Consider the following 17,304-nt stretch of genomic DNA (forward strand, 5'->3'; position numbering starts at 1 on the left):
CACATATCATAAAACAACATAGGTGAACATACAGCAATCTATTTATTCATTTACATATAAACATTAAAAATATATCTCTATATTCATCCCCTAGGAACAACCCATCTCATAATTAAAAAAAAACAGAAGGACAAACCAGTGTGAGGAAAAAGTGCTTGTGATAAATAATAAAAGAAAGAAAGAACAATCAATATCCCAATCAATCCAAAAACTACATAAAGATAAAAACAGTGGGTTGGTTCCTCTTTTACTGCATTGAATCCATTTAAAATCATCACAGAATATAAATCTATTTTTTATGTCCTTCTTTAATATCCTATGCAGAGACCAATCCAGACTGAAACATATACGCCAACGTTTCGACCCCTTTATATCCTGGGCCAAATCACTGCTCCACAATGGGTCTTCTTCAGGACTAACTGATGTATTTATGATATGTGTAATTAATTTTTGTTTTCCCTTAAGGGCATTGTAGTCTTTAATATTTACCATCCCAATTAGGCCATAAAACCTTCAAGACTATATTGGAGATCTATAAAGTCAAATGTCTACCTATTTTCATCTTTGGTTGTGACATTTGGGGTTATGTGAATATAGATCCTCTGGAGGTGGCAGAGAATACATTTTTAAGTGGCTTTTTGGATGTTGGGCAAAGTACTGCTTCTGAGATCCTACATGAAGAGCTGGGTCTGGGCTACGCGGGGGGATTATATCTACCTACGTCCACTTTTGTTGTGGTGCGCTATCTGGTGCAAGACTGAATTGAGCTTTAACAGGTTAGTTATTGAAGATTGTGTGCATTTGGATAATATGTCCAATATAACATGGCTGGCTTATGTCAGGGATAATTTTAGAAGTTTGGGGAGTCCAGAGATTTTTGCAAATTCTAAGGGATAACCAAGCAGGATGTTGCCTGGTTGAGAGAGGCATTTCTTAATGGAAAAAGTGTAATTTGGTAAATTTGTTATGCTGAAGACTGTCCTTGCCATTGATCCTAATCTCCTGTTGGGCATGCCCTGCTGCTTGCGGTGAGTAATTACCTATTTCAGGTTGGGTTTATTCTATTACTTGATCGCCCCAGCAGTAATATGGTGCAAAACTTCTGATCTCCCAACTTGCTCCTGTGCTTCGATTTCTATTTTTGACACTATGCATATTTCACTGTTATGTCCTTTTTATTCCTCCCTCAGACACAAATGCATTAAACCTCTTTTTTTAAGTGAGCACTTTTCCCAGGTGAGGCCTGCATTTTTATATCTGCAACTTTTAGCCACAGAAAAAGCTTGATTTTTTCTATCAAAGTTTCTGATAGGTGTATTGAGAGTTGTCAGATAGAGGTTGATTCCAGTTTTTTTTTTATTGGAGTCAACCTATGTGAATCTTTTCTATTACCTGTGAGTTGATAGTTGGTTGTAAGATGTTTTATGATATTTTTATTGAAAGTATGTATTCTGTATTTTTATGATGAAATGTATTCTACATTACTTAAACGTTCTACGTTGTACTTTTATGAGGAAATGGTTTATGATGTACATAGTTTTATGGATCTTGAATCTGAAATAAACTTATTTGATGATGATGAACTCAGGATAATAAACCCACACTGATGACAATGTTGGATTTATCAAACCCTTATTCCATAGGGCACCTCAGAGGTGCCCCCTGCAATTCCTACCTGCCCTGGCATGATTGCTGAACTGTTTTTACCAGCCTGCCACCAGCAGACACAGATCTGGACTCCTGGGTGAGAGCCTCAGCTCTCAGGAGTCAGAACACAAAGCCTTTCCTGAGTGGAGGTGTTACACCTTCTCCCCAGGCAGGCACCCAGGCCTAACGGTCAGCTTCAAAGGCTTAACCGCCTTTGAAATCTGATCTCTGACGCTGCAGCTAGCAGCAGATGGCCGCCCAATGTGGACATAGCAGCCAGATCAAATTCCAACCAACAAACACAGAGGACAAACCCTGCCAGTGTGCCAAATTTGGTGACACTGCAACCTCCAGTTGCAGAGAGGTCCTATAGCCGGGGTGCTGGACCCCCAACATTGGGTATCCAGAAAAAAAGTCCTCTCCAGACTCTCAGAGGACCGGAAGCAAGTACCAGTCGAGGGACTTCAGGACACCTAAGAACCAACTCCTAGAGTGGTCCTGCTGACCTGCAAACCACCCTCAAAGTGACCTGCCCCTGGTTCCAAAGGGTCCTTTACATACAGCCCTTGGCTGGCCTATCTGCAGTGCACCCAGCCTCCATGGTCCCTGCATCATAAAGCCAGCTGTGCTCTAGGGCTCCCCAACACCTTGCAACCTCTACTCCAGTAGGACCCACCCGACTTACCGTTAACTCCTCCTGTGCAGTTTGTTTCCAAGTGGTCCCCTTTCCGTTTTGCACCCGCCCCAAGACTTTCAGCCCCTGCTACCGCTTGAACCGGAAACCACCCGAACTTCTCCGGCTGGCCCACAGGAAATCCCGACGACCTCAACCTAAAAACAGAAGGTGACACTTGTTAGAGCATTGCCTGATTTTATGTGCATTTTTAAAGTTTTCTCCCATGGATTCCTATGGTGCCTAATTGCGCACAAAAGGCTATTTTTGCTAAATTTGAAAAATCATAACTCAAAAAGTACTTACCCAATTTTAATGATCTTGGTCTTAAAAAATTTAACTCTAAAGCATTTTTGTAAATTGATTTTGAGTTATTCTTTTGAGTGTGTGTCCACATTTATCGATACTGTTAGTACATGAAATGCTTAGCACTTCTCCAAGAATAGCCTAACTGCTCAACCAAGCTACCACTAAAAAGAGAGCATTATGTGGTCTACTTAATACCTCTGGATACCAAGGTGGGGTTGCTTGGATTCTCTGCACAGTGCACATCCCTTTTGTGTAGGATATAGAGAGCCTCCTACAGAGAAAAGTGAGCATAAGTGCTAAAGATTGAGAAAGAGTGGAACACAGTCAAAGTGAAGAGCTCAGAAATGGAGAAGAGTGGGATAGGGAGGAAAGTGGGAAAAACAGGGCAAATTGAGAAAAGAGTGAAGCTGGGAGAAAGGGACAAATTGAGAAAATGGGTAAAAGTGAGAGGGGGAAGCAAAAAATGAGAGAAAGGTGGCAAAGCCAGAGTTATGAAAGTGGCTGAAGAGAACGTAAGAGTGAAAGCAGAGGTCATGAGGCAGATGGGGAGGGGGGCTCAGCCAACTAAATCAAAGCAAAGTCGAAGGTGGGCAGACTAGTCAGAGTACCTGTCACTTGACTAGCAGTTCAGGCAAGCAGGCTGGGCTGGGCAGTGCAGTTTAAGTTATTTCAACTCCATACAATTAGAAGACAATTACTATGCACCAATAGAAGCCAGGGTTAAACAACAGAGCCCAGCCCATGCTCCCCTGGCCTCTGGTGGTTTGTGAATGGGCCCGCCTTTAGCCTCGGCTTCACCCAGGTACCGCCTGGCCATGCCTTCAGAAGTCCCGCACTGTGCTACAAACAGACATAGGCCCTCATTATGTCTTCCGACCACCATATAACAAGTACTGAAGGATTTCCACCACAATTTGGGTGGAAAAACTCCACTAGTTGTGCTGGGGGGTCGGAGGCACAGGGGCGGTTTCATCACTGGCCCGGCCCGCCAAAAAGGACTCCGCCAGCCATATTACGACCTGTAATATGGCCTGCCGGTGTCCTGATGGCGGGGCGCTGCAGGCGGTGGAAGCGTCTGTTCCCTGCCGGACAACCTCCTTGCAAGGTAAGTTGATCATCTGACGGGGGGGTTGATGTTGTGTGCGCGTTTGTGAGTAGGTGTTGTCTGTGTGTGTGAATGTAAGTGTGTATGCGTGTGTGTACATGTGAGTGAATGGGAGTTTGAATGGGTGTTGAAATGCGTGTTTGAATGCATGTGTGAATGGGTGTTTGAATGTGTATTTGAATGCGTGAGTGAATGCGTGTGTGAATGGGTGTTTGAATGCATGTTTGAATGGGTGTGTGTGTATGGCTGTGTGAATGCGTGTTTGAATGCATGTGAGTGAATACGTGTATGTAAGTGTTGGTAAATGATTGTATGCAGGGTGTGTGTGGGTGTGTGTGTGTATGCGGGGAGTGGGTGCTGTTATGGAAGGGGGGTGCTGGTATAGAAGGGGGGGTGGAGGGTATTGAAATTGCATGGGGGTTTGGGGAAGTCGTCTGATGGTGACAGTAAAGAAATTTCCTGTCACCGGTAACCTTTCTGCTAAGGTTTTCGTGGCAGTGCTACTGCCATGGAAAACCTGGCGGAAAGACGACTCATGACACTGCCGGCGATCTTCAGTGGACCGCCGGGTCAAAAATGCTGATCTCCGGCCCGGCTGTTTAACCACCCTACCCTGGTGGTAGAAGTGGGGATGTGGCAGTTTGGCAGAGGCCAAACCACCAACACTCATAATGTGGCAGTCTTCACTGCCGGCCCGTTGGCGGTCAGACCGCCACCGCGGCCCTGGAGGTCTTCGGACAGCCAGGGTCATAATGAGTGCCATAATCTGTTGCAACGGTGTTAGGTGGAGTTATTGCCCACATGTCTTCCAGTACTCCTTCATTGCCCACAAACCTGCCTCAGCATTCAAAGACCCAATCTTCTCAAATTATATTGACTATGACCCTTTTTTAACCCAAGTATGGGAGGTTTTTGGAAGTGAGTGCCTTGAATCTTCAAGTGTCTCCTCTTTCACCCAATCCAACATTCAATCATAAAAGAATTTATGCACCTAAAAAGGGCTCCCATCTTCCCCAATATACTGGAATTAATGTACATAAAGAGGTCAGTAGAATTCTCTGCTGGGCATGACAACTGCACACTAAAACTATACAAATGCTGCCTCCAGCCGGGGCCCATGGAAAAGAGGCCAAGGAAGGCTACCCAGTTAAAACTACAAGATTGGAAGACCAATTGAGGGTCTCCCCTCTCAGGGTGCACAAAAGGCATGTCCCTGAGGAGCACCACTTTGGAGTCTTAGGAATTCTTCATAATCAGGAGCCTAAACTGTTGTCAGAAAGCCAAAATGCAATGTCAGAAGTCGCACAGCTGAAGCCAACACTATTGGTGATATTGATGGGGATTTGGCGCAGAGCAGCGCAGCGATTCATCTTGCTGTGCTGCCCTATGTCAAAGTGAAAGGGCAAGAAAACACTGTATTTACCCAATATGGTGCACTTCTGTCTTTTCCCCCTGCGCTGCCATTTTGGCAGCCTTGCACCAATGCAGGCACCCTTGCACTACTGTTCTTCCTGCACCAAAACAATCCTTAGAGGAGTTTTCGTCTTTCTATGTGTGCTGCAAAAATACTGTACGATGTTGGATTATTACTTGGTCCGGTTTACTGCCTACCTTAAGGATTAATTAAAACCCTTGTCAGAGCAAACCCTTAAAGTCACCAATTTATCCTAAGCTGAACTCCCTAGTAGCTATGGCACAGAGCAGAAAGACTTAAGTTACAGTAATGTGTAGAATATTTATGCTGTACCAAAATAGTAAAAAAGTAAAATAAATAAATGAAATGATACCAAAATGACAACAAATCCAATTAGGGGAACCGGAGATATGAGTTTTGAAATGTTTAAGTAAAAATAGTGCAATTTGATGCTGACTGCAATGGAGTATGCATCATATATGCATCATATATACCAATCAGTTTTGTCCTGGCCAAGGATTTTATCTTCTGTCTTTATCCTTTAAGTCCATCACCGGAGTACACTTCTAAAGCCCCAGAACCTCAGCGGAGGCACTTGGAGACTTACACTGTGTCAGGCAGAGGCCAAACAAAAGGGTGTCCAGGTGCCATGGTCAGCTAGGCAGTTGTAGAAAAGGCCTCTTACAACTTGTTGTGTTCCTGTTGCTTTAACAGGAGGTCAGACTGACGAACCTTGGAGTCCACTTCTTTGTCCTGGGTACAAGAGGGAGAGCAGATCCAGTCTTCTAGGCTTTTCTCAGATCTCAGACAGCAGGTTCAGCCCTCTCCAGATCTTTCTCAGGATAGAAGTGTCTTGAAGTCAGTGACTGGAGGTGCCAGATTTATTTCTTGCATGAGCTAATGGGTGTCAATGTCACCTCAGCATCCTTAAACTAATGGAGTAAAGGTTCCCAAGGCCAACCCAACCCTACCTACTTTGGGCATTTTCAAGATGGTGGACATCTTCGGCCACTTTAAACTTGAGATCTGAGGGCTGGGTGTGTGTGGGGGGAGTGTACCATGGTAGTTGTAGTGTGTTCCCACGTATAACATTAAAATACAGTTTGGGGCAGTCACTATACCTCCAATAAATCTAGAGACATGAATCTGAAAGAACAAATCAGGGATTTTTAAGCGATCAGACAGTGAATTGTTTTGGCATCCTGTTCTCACCCCATGAAGTGTGTTCCAAGTGTTTTATGTGGAACTCCAGCAGAACTGTCAAGCAAGATTTAAAATCCGTACAGGAGTTGACGCTGTGATGTCAAAAAGGATGCTCACAGCCCCCACCCTGCATATCCTGCCAGGTTTATTTGTGTCATCTCTGCTCTTTCAAGACAACCAATTGTTTGCTCCTGGGAGCCAACTGACAACAATTCACACACATTTAAACGTTAATCACTGGATGGCAGAAGTGGAAGAAAAATGCAAATTGGTCTCCAGAGGCTTTAGGCAATGAAATGGTGACTTTTTAAAAGTAGCTTTTCTTTAATATTTATCAGCAATCCAAATTTACCATTGAATTGGATTTTAATAACCATTAAAAATAGCGGTGTAATTATTTTCTCAGCTGTTTCCTAACTGAAGTTGGCATTATTACATGTAATAATGTAACCCAGCGCTTTCCTATACAACAGTCAGACTTTCTATAGTGCTAATAGCTTTGGGTGCTTTTTCACTGTAACAAATTGTTTAATATTAAATCCCTATATGTCCTACTTTTAAATACCATGAATCCTGCCCTAATGACAATAAGGCCTACATGGGAGCTATATTTAAAAGAAAGGTTTTTTACTTGTCAAAGGGAATTTTCATAGGTAGAATTTGCAGTTTTAAAACACTGTAACAGCCAGGCTGCAAATGGTAAGCCTGCAGTCATGTTTGCACTGTCACTGTAGGGGTGGCACAATGGGTGCTGCAGTTCACTAGTGACATTTAACTTACTGGCCCTGGGCACACTTTGTACCTTGCATTAGGGATTTATAGCTAAGTTAAATATGCCACTAGGTGCACAAATTTCATCATGTTGAAAAGTGGTACACAGTCACTTTACCCCGAATACCAGACGTAATGTGCACAGAGCTCTATTGCCAGAAAAAATAGGGTTGAATGAAAAGGCAAAAAATGCAGGGTGACAACTGTAGATTCCATATATTTTTTTTTTTTAATCCTGATTTTAAGTGTTAAAATTGTGGGGACAAAAGCTGTTTCAATTTTGTAATGTAAACATTGCTTACTTTCATTTGTGCATATCATATTCTGTGATAACTAATGAAAATGTATGAGATCAGAACTGCACATGAAAGTTCATAAGATTGTTATTTATAACACAACTTGTTCAGAATGGGATAAGCAACAAACACAGAACATCTTAAAGAAGTAAAACATAATTTTCATTCTTAGCATTATAAAGGCATAGTCCCTGACTGCGAGATGGGTGGTTAATTCTGATCTGTGGGTAAACCATTGTTTACTCATGTGCTGGAATTATGAGTTGCTAGGTATTTAGCACATCCAATAATTATCGTATACATTAAATAAGTCAACCATCGTTAAATTTAGGCAGGTCAAAACTGCTGAACTTTAACGGGGGAAAACCATATGGTATATGCCATATCATGTGGATTTGAGAGCGTTAAACACCATAATATGCATGTTACTCCCTAACAACTCATAATAGGAGGTACTTATCACACTCAATAAATAACATATCCTGGAATATTGTTATTTATCATGTGAGATAAATATCACCTATACTAGTAATCGGGCTCAAAACGTATATTTTACTATCAGTCAAGGTGTATAGCTGTTAAATGGCCCAATGAATTGTGACATTTCATGTGCAGATTCTGGCTGCATAATCAGCAGACATTTGCATTCTGGGACTTGAAGTTTGAACTGGGACTTTGTGGTTTTGTTTTTGCCACTGTGAGTTTGGTCTTAAAAATTCAATCATGCCAAATTCTGCTGTCTAAAAGCCCTGAACTGTCTGATTTTGTCATACATGACAGGGCACAAACTGACATGGCTCCCCATTGTACATTACCATGTGCTCCCATGGTACCTCATCCTGTGTCCTGTGCTGCAGATCACATAGTGATGCCCTAATACGCACTACGGTGTCCATAACTGGACATCATACAGCTCTCCTCAGAAGCACAACATTCCTTGCTCTCTTGATGCTGAATACCTCTCCCTCGATGGGGCACATCTGCCAGTGCTCCTTGGATGACCCTCACCCAGTGCTTCCCTGCTATACAACACCCAGTGGTCCCCTGAGGTGCATCACCCAGGCCTTCCCAGCTGCACACCACTCTGCGTTTCCTGGGCCTGTATTACGGATAGAGTGCGCTGTCCTTCTTTGTGTCACTGCACACGTTTAAACAGGTGCGCTGGCTGCAAATAGGGACAGTGCGTCCTATTACAATTAATGTGATGCCTAAAGGTGAGGCACAAACCCACACCTGCCCATGGGGGAAGCACTTTCAGTAAAATACTGTTCACAAGCTGCCTTGTGTTTCATAGTGCAGGCAGCAACCCGCCTGCAATTTGAAGAGGGTAGAATGATCCCCTAAAAGACAGATGAAGTGAGTGATTGCACCTTCCTGCAGGGGATTGACTTGGGGGTACACAGAGCCCACTTTCCCCCTTCCATAGGGCTGGCTTAAGGAGGTACACTGAGAGTGTGCACCTTTTTGTGGTGCACTGTCAGTCCACGTCCTAAGGAACTGTTTGCCTCTGCACAGGTGCCGAGGCAAATGATTCCCTGACTTGCAGGGACCACACCCCATGCAACTGAGGGAGCGCCCTCTGAAGATAGCACTGGTGCTGCATGTGCGCCAACACTATCAGTATTGCAGAAGGGGCTCCATAAGCATCTGTGGCCCATTCCTTAATACCATAGTGCACCAGGGGCGCAATAAGTGGACACACATGCATGTGGCGCTTCTGGAGCACTGTGTGTAATACAGCTCCTGTGGCACACCATCCAGTCCTTCCTTGCTACACATCATCATGTGCTCCTCTGTGGCACACCATCCAGTCCTTCCTTGCTACACATCATCATGTGCTCCTCTGAGGCACATCATCCAGTCCTTCCTTGCTACACATCATCATGTGCTCCTCTGAGGCACACCATCCAGTCCTTCCTTGCTACACATCATCATGTGCTCCTCTGAGGCACACCATCCAGTCCTTCCTTGCTACACATCATCATGTGCTCCTCTGAGGCACACCATCCAGTCCTTCCTTGCTACACATCATCATGTGCTCCTCTGAGGCACATCACCCAGTGCTTCCTTGCTACACATCATCATGTGCTCCTCTGAGGCACACCACCCAGTCCTTCCTTGCTACACATCATCATGTGCTCCTGTGGCACACCATCCAGTCCTTCCTTGCTACACATCATCATGTGCTCCTCTGAGGCACACCATCCAGTCCTTCCTTGCTACACATCATCATGTGCTCCTCTGAGGCACATCACCCAGTGCTTCCTTGCTACACACCATCATGTGCTCCTCTGAGGCACATCACCCAGTGCTTCCTTGCTGCACATCATCATGTTCTCCTCTGAGGCACACCATCCAGTGCTTCCTTGCTGCACACCATCATGTGCTCCTCTGTGGCACATCATCCAGTCCTTCCTTGCTGCACACCATCATGTGCTCCTCTGAGGCACACCATCCAGTCCTTCCTTGCTGCACATCATCATGTGCTCCTCTGAGGCACACCACCCAGTGCTTCCTTGCTACACATCATCATGTGCTCCTCTGAGGCACATCACCCAGTGCTTCCTTGCTACACATCATCATGTGCTCCTCTGAGGCACACCACCCAGTCCTTCCTTGCTACACATCATCATGTGCTCCTCTGAGGCACATCACCCAGTGCTTCCTTGGTGCATATCAGTCTGTGATAGCCAGCTGCAGTATGCCCACTGCCTGTTATGAAGCATGTCACTTACTGATTCACTAGTGCACATCAATCTTGTCAGGCACATTAGCCAATGATTGACTGATGCACATCACCAAATGCTGGCCTGTAGCATATCAACCTGTGCACATCTTCTTGAGCTCCACTGGTGCACATTACCTCGCACTTCATGATGCACCTCATCTGTGCCATGGAAAAAGAATATGGACGACTGCTTCTCACTCTGTATTGATGCACATATCTCTGTATGGAAATGGTTCTGTGTGCATGTATGTGCGTGTGAAAGTGTACATACTCTGTCATCTCCGACTGATCACTTCCTTCCCTTTGTTACACATATATATGTGTGTGTATATATATAAACACACACACACACACACATTTACAAGACTACACATATAAAATTAGCTACGGCTTGACCTCCCACCCTGCACCCCGAACCCGCCCCCACCCACCTCTCTCTGCTCCCCACTCCATCTCTCTGCTGGGAGCAGACAGGGGACTGTGTTGCCTGACAGTAACAGACAAATTTCTCTAATTATTTCATATTGTACAGGCGCCTGTTAAAGGAGAGCATACCTTTAACTTATGCTTCCCTAGATGATGTGACCTTTGTCCCAAAAACAGGACATTTATTTAATGATCTGACCTATGTCCCAAAAAACGGGACGTTTATTTAAAATTAAGAGACACGGTCAGTGGGACACCGGGAAAAGTCCTCTAAACACCGGGACTCTGGGGAAATCCGGGACGTCTGGTCACTATATATATATATATATATATATATATAATTTTATATAAATATAAATTATATATAAATATATAAAATTAGCTATGGCTTGACCTCCCACCCTGCACCCCCAACCCGCCCCCACCCACCTCTCTCTGCTCCCCACTCCAGCTCTCTGCTGGGAGCAGACAGGGGACTAGGTTGCCTGACAGTAACAGATAAATTACTTTAATCTTTTCATACTTTGCAGGCGCCTGTTAAAGGAGAGCATACCTTTCATTTATGCTTCCCTAGATAATCTGACCTTTGGCCCCAAAACCGGAACATTTATGTAATGATCTGGCCTTTGTCCCAAAAACCGGGACATTTGTTTAAAATTAAGAGAAGCGTCGGGACACCGGGACAGTCCTCTAAAAACCGGGACTGTCCGGGGAAATCCGGGACGTCTGGTCACCTTAGTCCTAGTACTGTGGATCCGTGCCAGTCATCTCAACATACATATTTACGAACACGAACGGCTTGATTACGAGTCTGATGGTCACAAGACAGGCAGACCCGTGGTAGCCATCGGACCACCAGGATCCAAGATCCCGACAGCCTGATGGCAGACTTAGTTGCAATCAGCCAGAGAGGTGCTGAACTCAGCACTGCCTGGCTGATTACAACCTTGTTTTCCGCCAGCCTTTTCATGGTGGGTTCCCTACCATGAAAAGTCTTGCGGAAAACAAGTGCCTGAAGGCACAGGGGGGCCCTGCACAGCCCGTTACCATGGGCACGGGCAGTGCAGGGGCCCCCCTGCCCAGCACCCTCAGAATTTGCAGACAGTGCACCTGCCGAGGGTGCTGGTCGGCCCTGTAGGAGGCTGGACTGGCTTGTAGTGAGTACCAAGGGGTACTTACACCTTGCACCAGGCCCAGGTATCCCTTATTAGTGTATAGGGGTGTCTAGCAGCTTAGGCTGATAGAAAAGGTAGCTTAGCAGAGCAGCTTAGGCTGAACTAGGAGACGAGTGAAGCTCCTACAGTACCACTAGTGTCATATGCACAATATCATAAGAAAACACAATACACAGATATACTAAAAATAAAGGTACTTTATTTTATGACAAGATGCCAAAAGTATCTCAGTGAGTACCCTCAGTATGAGGATAGCAAATATACACAAGATATATGTACACAATACCAAAATATGCAGTAATAGTAATAGAAAACAGTGCAAACAATGTATAGTCACAATAGAATGCAATGGGGGCACATAGGGATAGGGGCAACACAAACCATATACTCTAGAAGTGGAATGCGAACCACGAATGGACCCCAAGCCTATGTGACCTTGTAGAGGGTCGCTGGGACTGTAAGAAAACAGTGAGGGTTAGAAAAATAGCCCACCCCAAGACCCTGAAAAGTGGGTGCAAAGTGCACCTAAGTTCCCCAAAGAGCACAGAAGTCGTGATAGGGGAATTCTGCAGGAAAGACCAACACCAGCAATGCAACAACGATGGATTTTCAGACGAGAGTACCTGTGGAACAAGGGGACCAAGTCCAAAAGTCACGATCAAGTCGGGAGTGGGCAGATGCCCAGGAAATGCCAGCTGCGGATGCAAAGAAGCTGCCACCGGATGGTAGAAGCTGAGGATTCTGAATGAACGACAAGGGCTAGAAACTTCCCCTTTGGAGGATGGATGTCCCACGTCGTGAAGAGTTGTGCAGAAGTATTTTCCCGCAGAAAGACCGCAAACAAGCCTTGCTAGCTGCAAGGGTCGCGGTTAGGGTTTTTGGATGCTGCTGTGGCCCAGGAGGGACCAGGATGTTGCCAATTGCGTGAGGAGACAGAGGGGGCGCCCAGCAAGACAAGGAGCCCACTAAGAAGCAAGCAGCACCCACAGAAGTGCCAGAACAGGCACTATGAAGTGGAGTGAATCGGTGTTCACCTGAAGTTGCACAAGAGAGTCCCACGCCGCCGGAGGACAACTCAGGAGGTCGTGCAATGCAGGTTAGAGTGCCGGGGACCCAGGCTTCGCTGTGCACGAAGGAAATCCTCGGTGAGTGCACAGGAGCCGGAGTAGCTGCAAAACACGCGGTTCCCAGCAATGCAGTCTGGCGTTGAGAGGCAAGGACTTACCTCCACCAAACTTGGACTGAAGAGTCACTGGACTGTGGGAGTCACTTGGACGGAGTTGCTGAGTTCAAGGGACCTCGCTCGTCGTGCTGAGAGGAGACCCAGAGGACCGGTGATGCAGTTCTTTGGTGCCTGCGGTTGCAGGGGGAAGATTTCGTCGACCCACGGGAGATTTCTTCAGAGCTTCTAGTGCAGAGAGGAGGCAGACTACCCCCACAGCATGCACCACCAGAAAAACAGTCGAGAAGGCGGCAGGATCAGCGTTACAAGGTCACAGTAGTCGTCTTTGCTACTTTGTTGCAGGTTTGCAGGCTTCCAGCGCGGTCAGCAGTCGATTCCTTGGCAGAAGGTGAAGAGAGAGATGCAGAGGAACTCTGATGAGCTCTTGCATTCGTTATCTAAAGAATTCCCCAAAGCAGAGACCCTAAATAGCCAGAAAAGGAGGTTTGGCTACTTAGGAGAGAGGATAGGCTAGCAACACCTGAAGGAGCCTATCAGAAGGAGTCTCTGACGTCACCTGCTGGCCCTGGCCACTCAGAGCAGTCCAGTGTGCCAGCAGCACCTCTGTTTCCAAGATGGCAGAGGTCTGGAGCACACTGGAGGAGCTCTGGGCACCTCCCAGGGGAGGTGCAGGTCAGGGGAGTGGTCACTCCCCTTTCCTTTGTCCAGTTTCACGCCAGAGCAGGGCTGAGGGATCCCTGAACCGGTGTAGACTGGCTTATGCAGAGATGGGCACCATCTGTGCCCATCAAAGCATTTCCAGAGGCTGGGGGAGGCTACTCCTCCCCAGCCCTGACACCTTATTCCAAAGGGAGAGGGTGTAACACCCTCTCTCTGAGGAAGTCCTTTGTTCTGCCTTCCTGGGCCAAGCCTGGCTGGACCCCAGGAGGGCAGAAACCTGTCTGAGGGGTTGGCAGCAGCAGCAGCTGCAGTGAAACCCCGGGAAAGGCAGTTTGGCAGTACCGGGGTCTGTGCTAGAGACCCGGGGAATCATGGGATTGTCTCCCCAATACCAGGATGGCATTGGTGGGGCAATTCCATGATCTTAGACATGGTACATGGCCATATTCGGAGTTACCATTGTGAAGCTATACATAGGTAGTGACCTATGTATAGTGCACGCGTGTAATGGTGTCCCCGCACTCACAAAGTCCGGGGAATTGGCCCTGAACAATGTGGGGGCACCTTGGCTAGTGCAAGGGTGCCCACACACTAAGTAACTTAGCACCCAACCTTTACCAGGTAAAGGTTAGACATATAGGTGACTTATAAGTTACTTAAGTGCAGTGTAAAATGGCTGTGGAATAACGTGGACGTTATTTCACTCAGGCTGCAGTGGCAGGCCTGTGTAAGAATTGTCAGAGCTCCCTATGGGTGGCAAAAGAAATGTTGCAGCCCATAGGGATCTCCTGGAACCCCAATACCCTGGGTACCTCAGTACCATATACTAGGGAATTATAAGGGTGTTCCAGTATGCCAATGTAAATTGGTGAAATTGGTCACTAGCCTGTTAGTGACAATTTGTACAGCGAGAGCATAACCACTGACGTTCTGGTTAGCAGAGCCTCAGTGAGACAGTTAGGCATCACACAGGGAACACATACATATAGGTCACAAACTTATGAGCACTGGGGTTCTGGCTAGCAGGGTCCCAGTGACACATAACAAACATACTGAAAACATAGGGTTAGCAGGATACCAATGAGACAGTGAAAACACCCTGACATACACTCACAAACAGGCCAAAAGTGGGGGTAACAAGGCTAGAAAGAGGCTACTTTCTCACAGGCCCCCTCTGTCCTACGAGATAGCACTCAACTCCTTTGACGGAGCCGAGTGCTATCTCGTAGCACTGGTCCTGCCAGTCTGACCAGCAGGAATGCTCTATTTCAAGTTTCCGCTGGTCAGCCAGGTCAGACAGGCGGAAACCTTGTGATAGGGCGAGGGGACGCCACCGCCATGGCGGAGGCATCCTTCTCGCGAGTATGGCGGCCCTGCCTTGGGACCGCCAAACTCATAATCGCCCCAAAGTGCCACTTTTGTAAAATTGTCTCTATTCAATGCTAAATCTTGAGTTGGGTTTTTCTTTGCAAAACTTGTTCGTGGTGGAAAATACCCCTTAAGTACAGTACTTAATGTGTAAATAAAAACGTGCCAGTTTCAAAAGCTCTCCTCTGAAACATGCGGCTGCTGAAATTAAATGTGTGAGCACAGAATTCTGAGGCAGCGTAATCCTAAAGCCAGGTTGGTGAAATTAAATATGCAAGCACAGACTACTGAGGCAGCATAATCCTAAAGCCATTTTGAGCCTCTTTAATCCAGTTACTGCCACTCCCTGCCCGTTCAGCTCACTCTTGCAGCTTTCTGCCTTTCTGCACTGTCCAGTCTTTCTTGTCCTCTGTCTTTCCCATACGTGTCTTTTGCTCACAGTAAATGCCTGATGCAGAAAAATAAGTGCTGGCACCCAAAATAAGTGCTGGTGCTCCCCACCGGAAAACACCGGCTCAAATTAAGCACGGCTTAACTGATAAAAAGCAGTGCAGTGCAATATTTTGAGGTACTTTGCACTAAGGGGGCGTACCATGAGTGGAGCATAGGCATTCACATGCAGCCACATATGGTTTTGATGCAAAGCCCTATCTCCTAAAAAAAAAAAAAAAAAAGTAGACTGGTACTTTTGTGCTAAAATGTACACCTTCTAGAGGCAGGAGTAACTGGATAAAAGTTTATTTTCCCTTAATTTTTCCAACTTTGCATGTGAGCTTTCGCGTACGCTTCTTCCTTTGGCACAGCGCAGTTCAGTAGCATTTATTGCTGCGCTTCGTTGCGTGACATGTAAGTAAAGTTGTCCTCGAAGGGAAAGCTCCATCTTTTGACGTCTGAGTGACTCAGTCCCAGCCCTAATAACCTTTCTATGACACCGGCCTGTGGAGCGCTCTGTTACTTTTCCTGTACATCACACCGAGCCCCAGACTATCTGCCAATTGATGGATGGGAGGGAGGGCAGGGCTGACAGTCTCCACATCCTGCAGGGAGACCTCATTGTGCAACCTGCCTGTGTGCAGAGAGCTCCCGGCTGAGATGTGCTTCAGTGAAGGCGCAGGGGGCACCAGGACAGGAGCGCCGCAGGCTGGGCAGCGGGCACAGCAAGGGCCAGCCGAGGAGGGCTTCAGCGGGGCACCTGTCTGAGCCAGGACCCGGACCAACCGAGGACGACTGCAGCCTGGGGACTGGCTTCATTACGAACCACCCGAGGAGCAGCGCAGCGGGCACCTAGCACCGGGTTCAGCACGGACTAGGACTGGGCACGTGGCCAGGGCTGAACAAGGACCAGCCGAGGATGATGGTAGCCCGGTACCTGGCAACGGGCTCAGCAAAGACGAGTAGTGCCGGTACTGTGTCCATTAGTGCCGGTTCTGTGCCCTGCAACTGACAGCATCCTCTGCGAAGTGCCCACACTACCGCCTTCAACAGAAAACGTTCTCCGAGAAGTATTGCGGCTGCCCCCTTCCACCGATAGGAGAGCTGGGATTAAGTGACGGTTTTGCGCCCCGAGACAGATAGCATCTTCTGTGAGGCGCCGATACCGCGCCTTTCAACAGATAATACCCTCTGAGGAGCGGACGTGCCATGCCTTTCAGCAGATAGCATCCCGTACGAAGTGCCGGTGCCATGCGCTTAAGTAGATAGCCTCGCCTGAGAAGCGTCGGCACTGTGCCGTCCGTCGCACTGTGCTGTCTCAGAAACCGCGGTGCGGCCTCATTTGAGATAATGTTGGAGTGCGGGGAACTTTTAAATGGACCCCGTCCTTTTTGCGAATAACTCCGTCCAGTGCCGCGCTGCTGAGAAGTGCCAGGGCCCTGCTGATGAGCTGTGGTACTAGACCGTGCAAGAGACACCGTCCTCGGTGAGGAGTGCCAGGGCCGTGCCATTCAGCACACAGCAGCCCTGCAGGGCAGAGCCACACTACGCCGGTCCTGCGGAGGGATGCTGGTCCGCCGCCCTGGGCGCCCGCTCAGTAACGCCCCTTCCTCCACAAGAAACGAGGCTCACACATGGAGTCAGTGAGAGGAGGAGCGAGTGATTCATAGAGCCCGGGGACTAGATCACACCCCGCGGCGGTCGCAGCAAGGACAAGTTCACGGGCCCTCAAAGTGAGCTGAAGGGCAGCCCAGCTTCACACACGTCCCCAGGGGAGGAAGGGGAGGAGCTTCCTGCCAGAGAGGTAAGTGCTGGCTTTGTATGTTTCCATGCCGTAAACACTTTACCGTACCAGGATGCCCACTTTTTCAGCGCTATATAGCACCTAGCTGTGTCTTTATATTTGTACTTCAT

At 47.2% G+C, this 17,304-nt stretch overlaps 1 protein-coding gene across 1 annotated transcript in view; it reads left to right on the forward strand.

The window, feature by feature from the left end:
- The first annotated feature begins 16,010 nt into the window (after window positions 1–16,010).
- The window catches only part of LOC138246528 (free fatty acid receptor 2-like), a 185,440-nt gene continuing 184,146 nt past the window's right edge, over window positions 16,011–17,304 (forward strand). Inside the window, exon 1 of the mRNA XM_069201185.1 lies at window positions 16,011–17,194. The gene's annotated coding sequence lies outside the window, so the exon portion shown is untranslated. The remainder of the gene's footprint in view (window positions 17,195–17,304) is intronic.

The sequence above is a fragment of the Pleurodeles waltl genome, chromosome 7, assembly GCF_031143425.1.
Source record: "Pleurodeles waltl isolate 20211129_DDA chromosome 7, aPleWal1.hap1.20221129, whole genome shotgun sequence".
NCBI lineage: Eukaryota > Metazoa > Chordata > Amphibia > Caudata > Salamandridae > Pleurodeles > Pleurodeles waltl.